The 6,946-nt window shown below is 46.7% G+C and overlaps 1 protein-coding gene across 1 annotated transcript in view; it reads left to right on the top strand.

Moving 5' to 3' along the window:
• Positions 1-6,915: 6,915 nt before the first annotated feature.
• The window catches only part of Gab1 (GRB2 associated binding protein 1), a 110,103-nt gene continuing 110,072 nt past the window's right edge, over positions 6,916-6,946 (top strand). The window contains exon 1 of the mRNA XM_028753428.1: positions 6,916-6,946. This exon is cut by the window's right edge and continues 322 nt beyond it. The gene's annotated coding sequence lies outside the window, so the exon portion shown is untranslated.

Raw genomic sequence — 6,946 nt, 5'->3', positions numbered from 1 at the left:
GTATATATGTATGCAAGTGGTATGTGTGTGTGTATGTGTGTGCATGTGTGTATGCATGTGTGGGATGTGCATGTGAGTGCATCAGAGTGTGCATGTGGAGGTCAAATGAAAATTTGGGGGAGTCAGTTTCTGTTTTTTCTCATTGCTGAGTAGGATCTTTTGTTCCTCTTACTGAGGCCACGAGCATCTGAGCAGTCCTCCTGTTCTGTCTCCATTTGTATATGCACCACTCTAGGAGTGCTGGGAGCCCGGGTCTGCACAGGGTCTGGCTTTTCCCTTCAGTTCAGGAGGTTCAACCCCAGTTGTCAGGCTTACACAGCAACCGCCTTTACATATGTATGCACCTTTCCAGTCCGGTTTTCACGCTCCTGTTTTCTTGTCTCTCTCTCTCTCTTTATATTACATTATGTATTTGGGTATCTGTGTGTAGAGTGTGTAGAGTGTGTGCGTGCAAACATCTTCAACCACTGAGCCCTTTCCCCAGCCCTGATTCTGCACCCTCTTAAAGATGGATCTTAAACAGGCATGCCTGCAATCCTAGCACTTGGGAAGCAAAAGTATCAGGATTTCTGAAAGTTCTGGGTTAGCCTGGTCTACACAGCAAATTCCAGACTTGCCAGGGGTGCAATGGAAAATTCTGTCTCAGAAAATAAAAATAAACAAATAATAACTAAAAATTTTAAAAAGTTTTTTTTTTGGCCAAGAGATGTTTTCAATTTTAACATATCTAACATACCACTTTAAAATATCAGGGTCAGTTTTTTTTCTGTATCTGTTTATCTTTCTCAAAGTTTAAGAGAGCGTTTTAAAAAATCTTTTAGATTATTTTCATTTTTCCTCATTTTTTGAAATGTATTTTTGTTACACTTTGTGTGTGTGTGTGTGTGTGTGTGTGTGTGTGTCCACAAGTGTCATGGTGTGTATGTGACTATCCGACTGTGTATGTGACAGTGGAGGGAGCCTGCATCTCCCTGCACCATGCAGGCCTCTAGGATGGAGCTCAGACCCAGGTTTGATAGTAGACACCTTCGCCCACTGAGCCCTCTCATTAGCCCTCCTTGTTACTTCTTTGCGGCACTGATGATCAGCAGGAGTCTTGTAGATGCTAAGTAAACACTACCGTTGAGCTCCACGGCCCTGGCTCAGTGTTAGTTCTCAAACCTACAATCTACCGTTGTATTTTTGTATTTTGGCCTTGATGTTTGTCTGCATTATACAGTGAGGCCATGAACCGCATCTTTCCCATATGACAGTTCTGTTGGTCCAACATCATTTACTGGAACGCTGGCACCTCGAACCCCTCCTCACTGTCACCTGTGATGTGCTTTGTTACAGACAGTGTTTACTGTGTTGACAGGTAACACTGATCTGATACGGTCATTTAATAACACTGAGATGAAATGAAATCAGGGTCCAATAAACATTTTTTGACTGCATAGAATACTGTTGCCCATCCAAAAGAGAGGAACTGTAGCGTGGGCTTGACGTGGAGTTATTATTGTGGTAAGTGGCTATAATATATATAGTACACATGATTTCTTTCATGTCATAATCACAAAAGATTCTATTTATGTTTCCAAAGAAGACCTCACTTGTCCCAGTTAGGGACCTAAAATATGAAAGATCAGATTGGAAAGAAAAGTAGGCACATAGGCAGTGGTGCATTTACATTTATCATACCCCTTGACGCTTGCATTTTAAATATTCCAAGGGCAAGGAATGTTGTATTTCCTTGTTTAAAAGATCATCTTCTTACTGTGCATACATTTTATTTCAAGAATGCACTTTTTGGTTGGGTGTGGTGGTGTACTTTAGTGCTAGCATTAAGGAAGCAGAGGCAGGCAGATCTCAGAGTTCAAGGACTGCCTAGTCTACATAACCTTTTCTGTTGGTGTCACAGAACACAATGACCAAGGCAACGTATAGAAGGAAGAGTTTATTCTGATTTATAATTTCTGAGAGATTAAGCTCATGATAATAGAGCAGAGGTATGGCAAGAGGCAAGCAAGGTAGCAGGAATGGGAGCTGAGAGGGCAAAAAGCAGAGAGAGCAAACTGGAAGTGGCCAGAGAGTCAAAGCCTGCCTCTAGTGACTCACTTCCTACAGCAAGGCCATACCTCCTAAACCCCTCAAACAGTGACACTAACTTGCAGACCAAGTATTCAACATAGTCCCCAAGACTACGGGGACGTTTCTCATTCAAACTGACACTAACGCACACACACACACAAAACTCCGGGATCAACTCCTAGCAATGGAGAGAGGGGATAATTGCAGGGAACAGGCAAAATCAGCAAGAGGATTAGTGGGTGTGCAGGGAGCTAATGTTTGTCTGTTTGTGTCTCCATAAAATCCACATGCTGAAAACGTTGTCCACCAGGACAATGAGCCCAGCCATCAGGAGGCTACCAATTAATGCTTTATAAAAAGGAACCTGAGGGAGCTATCTTTGCTATCTCATGAAGTGACTAAAGGCACATTCTATGAGGAATCTGCCCTCACTAGAGACCAAGCCTCCTGGCTCCATGGGCTTGGATTTCCTGGTGCCTAAAACGTGAAGTTCTAGTGCTTGCAACTTGTCCAATCTGCTGTGCTTCTTTGTAATAGCCTCAATGGACTGGAACACCAGGAGACAGCAACAAAACTTAGGAGGCTTTTGCATAAGGCACAGGCCCCTGGAGGGAAGGGTAGAGTATGCTGGTGGAGAGGGAATGCCAAGGTATAAGCAGGAAGTTTATGCATAAAGAGAGTCCAGATATCATCTGGAAATCTTAGAAAGAAGGCTACAGTAACTCTTGATGACTTGCTTCCTCACTGTAAATGCATACTCATACTAATTGTATTTGGATACCTTTTTTCCTTTCTTTTTGAGGCAGAGTCTCATGTATTCTAGGCCAACACTGAACACCCCCCCATGACCTTGAACTTCTGATCTTCTGCATTTACCTCTCAATGCCAGATAACAGGTGTGAACTATTACTATGCCTGGTTTCATGTGCTGCTGGAGGTCACACCCGGGGTTTCATGCATGACAGTCAAACGGCCTACGAACTGAGAGGCATCCCGAACCACGTTTCTTCTTTCAAAGGCCTCTCTGTGCTGTATAAACTTTAGATTCCATTATAGAAAGACCTAAGAGCTAGGGGATGACCTAAAATCACTCACTGAACATTCTAGAGTGCTGCCTGTCACTCATCTGGCTATGACTGGGTTGCTTTCGTGCAGATAATGGCATAGCTAGGTTCTACTGGAATTGGACTCTTGTGAGGTATAAGCATGTTATCAAAGCCACAGTCCACAGCTTAGGGAAGTGAGCATAAAGAATAAAGGAGACATCTGATGTTCTACAAAAAGGTCAGACATATCTATAGACCGGAAAAGCCATCTAGAAACAAGAGTGCTGTCACAGGGTGAAGGGACAATTAGGCGGGAGATGTGCAGCTAAAGTTGGGGGCTAGAGTAACACTAACTCCACAAAGTTGACTGAGGTGATGCGGGGGTCATATGCTTTAAGCAAGAGGTCTAGATTCCAAAAGAGTCTCAAATCGAGCTTGGTGGTGCTCGCTAGTAATCCCAGCTCTGATGAGGCTGAGGCAGGAGGATCAAAAGTGCAAGGCCATCCATGGTGAGGCTAGCCGGGGATTCAAGAGAACTCAAGACAAAACGAACAAACCAAAACACCCTCCAAGCAAGCACCTACATTCCTTCCCTCTCTGGCTGCCTCTGTAATCTCACCCAGTGTTAATGCAGCATTCCCTCACTTGTTGCCCAATGTATCCAGTTCTTTCGGCAGCCCCAGCACCTGTGGCTCTACAGTGGCTCTTCTGGCTGCAGGCTGCACCTGCCGGTCCTGAGAGTTCTGTGTGAACTTTAGCTCAAAGGAGTCATTCTCAGCTTACTCCCCTCCCCTCTTGAAGGATGAATTCTCCAATATATGCCCAAGTATTTATGTATTTTTCTTCCATAGCATTTATCAACTAAATTATAGACGTTTGGAGGTTAATTACCTGTAATTTTTTTCTTTCCAAAATAGATGAGGACAGAGCATGTTTGCCCTTCCTCTCTATGTTATTTCAGTAGCAGACATTCTGTAAACATTTGCTGTGTGAATAAAATCCAGCCTATTTATATGTGATAGCATTTCTCAACATGCCAATTATTTATGTATTTATTCATTTATTTTGTTTGTTTGTTTTGAGACAGGTTCTCACACTACCTTAGCTTCCTAAATGCTGAGATTTGAAGCATGAGCCACCACACTAGCAAATCTTTTAATTCACATAAACAAAATATGATTCAATAGAAGATGTGAAAGTGATATGTAGGTAAAAATATAATTTTTTCTATAATAATGTGTGTTGGTTTGAATATGTATGGTCCCCATAAACTCATGTGTTTGAATGCTTAGCCCACAAGGAGTGGCACTATTAGGAGGTGTGGCCTGTTGGAGGAAGTGTGTGTGTGTGTGTGTGTGTGTGTGTAGGTCATAGTTCAAGCTATGCCTGGTGTGGCACACACTCTCCTTCTGCTGCCTATGTAATATGTAACATGTAATATGTGGAGGCATATCTCATAAGCCCAAACATAAATCTAAGGCAATACTTTTAAAGATTATTTATTTTGTATGTACATGTGTTTTGCTTATATGTATGTCTGTGAAACACGTGCACACTTGGTACCTGCAGAGACTGGCATAGGATGTCTGATCCTCTGGGATCCTGTAGGTACTAAGAATCAAATCCCAGTGTCATTTTCCAGGTCTTAATACAACACCTTAAATTCATCTTTTTTGAGATTGGTTCTAACACTCTCTCTAGCCTAGGCTGACCTAGAACTCACAGCAATCTTCCTGCCTCCATTTCCCAAGTGCTGGAGTTACAGGTGTAAGCTGCCAAATGTAGGTATAGATTCTTGTATATAGAAATGGAAAACTGAAGCTTATTTGGAAAAAAGCTCTATTTGAAATTCCAAAAGTTAAGTAATACAAGCTAGATTACACTTTTCTATTTTAAAAGCACTTTGTGGCAAAAATAAAGGGCATTGTCTCTTCTTATATGCAGGGGCTTTTGTCTTATCACTAACTTAGCACCTAATTTTCTATTCATTCATTCATTCATTCATTCATTCATTTCTTCACTCCTGCCTCCATTTCTCCCTCTATCCTTTCTTTCTTTCCCCCCTCTCCTATCTACCTCCTTAGGATCTGGGATTGCTGGGGTTCCACCAGGCCAGGCGCCCAGTACTTTTTCCTCTCTACAACCTACAATGTTTCAGACTCAGAACACACACATTTATTAGGAGAGCCCTAAAATCATACTTCTCAGAAATGCTTGTTTACCTATTTGTATTTTCACATAACCCCCCTTTTTGAGATAGGGTCTCTCTATGTAGTCCTGGTTGTCCTAGAACTCACTTTGTAGACAAAACTGGCCTTAAACTCACAGAGATCTGCCTGCCTCTGACTACCAAGTGCTGGAATTAAAGACACACACCACCACGCCCAATTCTTCATCATATTTATTTGACTGTATTGCCTTCTAAAATTTGTCCCAAAGCTTTGTTTCAAACACACCCGTAAAGAAGACCTCTATTACAAGACTGTGTCAAGCTCGGCCCAGGTATAACTGTAAAGCACACAAGTGGACAAATAGAATTAGGGTATCCAGTGCGATTTTGTTTCCTGTCCAACATCCCAGTGCAGGTTTTAAGCAAACATAAAGTCAACTGGAAGAAACAGCCCACGAGTGTAGGTAGTGTGAGACTTTATCCTTTCTTAGAGATACGCAGCTGAACGCTTTGTGGAGGCTAAGCGGTCGCATCACTCCGCAGAACCGCTCCTGGGTCAGGCCCTAGGTATCCAGGAGGTCCCCTTGGTCTCCTAGTACACACTGAGGGTCCTGGCGCTCTCCCGGTCTGGTGGACCCAGTCCTTCAGTCTCGAGCAACCAGGATCCGCTCGAGTGAGTTCTCCTTCCTGGCTGGGTTATCTTTTCAGGCTGTCAAGTAGGGAAAACCTTCTGAAACTCTGGATCGCGAAGGCACAGCCGAGTACAAACTCCCGACACCGGGTGTTGTCAAGATGGCAAACTCAGTCGGAGCAGGCGAGCGTGCCCCGCACTCCCGCGCTCACACTGGGGTGGCGCTGCGTTCCCGGAGACGGCCGCCTTCCCCAGCGCGCGGGCCCGGGGCGGCGGGGCGGTGAGGACCCCAGCGTGCTGGCTGACTACAGATCCCAGGGTGCCTCTGCCATCTCGCTCCCTCCCAGCGCCGGCCCCGCCTCCCCAGCCCTTGTTGTTTTGGCTGGAAGCGCTCCGGAGGAGTTTCAGAGAAAGTCTGGGCAGAAGCTAGAGGCAACCGATCGTGGGAAGGGGAGGCAGAAAGACTAGAAGGAGGAGGGCCGGGGCCCGGGCCGCGCCTCCCTGAACCCGCCGCGCGCCCCCGGGGTGGGGGAGGAGCGCAGGGGACCGGACAGAGGGGTCCCTCCCCGGAGCAGAGCCGCCCTTCGCCTCGTCCCTGCACTGATCCCCGCCCTCATCGGAGGCTGGAGCGCAGACCCACCCCCCCGCCACGGACCCGCGACCTCCCCGACGCCCGGCGACGCCCCGAGCCTCGCCGTTGGTCCGCGAACTCCCTAGGCGGATCAAGACCTGCTCCTGCGCCGGCTGCTACCCGGACGCCGGACGCCTTCCCAGGCACCCTTTTCCGAGCAGAGGGAAGGGGAAGATCGAGCCCCTCTCAGTGTGAAAGGGCCAGCGGGCGGAGCGGAGCGGACAGCGCGCGCGGGCATTGTGTGTGCGCGTGCAGCGTGGGGTCCGCAGCGGGGAGCGCCCGCGGGAGGTCCTGTCCCCAAGGGGCGGAGCGCAGGGCTTCCAGCTCCCCGCTCCCAGTCCGGGCAGAGTCCCAGCCGAGCCCGACCGCTGCCTAGGCGGCGGGACGGCGCGCCTGGC

The sequence above is a fragment of the Grammomys surdaster genome, unplaced genomic scaffold (genome assembly GCF_004785775.1).
Source record: "Grammomys surdaster isolate TR1022 unplaced genomic scaffold, NIH_TR_1.0 125947, whole genome shotgun sequence".
In the NCBI taxonomy this organism is placed as follows: Eukaryota; Metazoa; Chordata; class Mammalia; order Rodentia; family Muridae; genus Grammomys; species Grammomys surdaster.
This window is presented reverse-complemented; position numbering and strand designations above follow the sequence as displayed.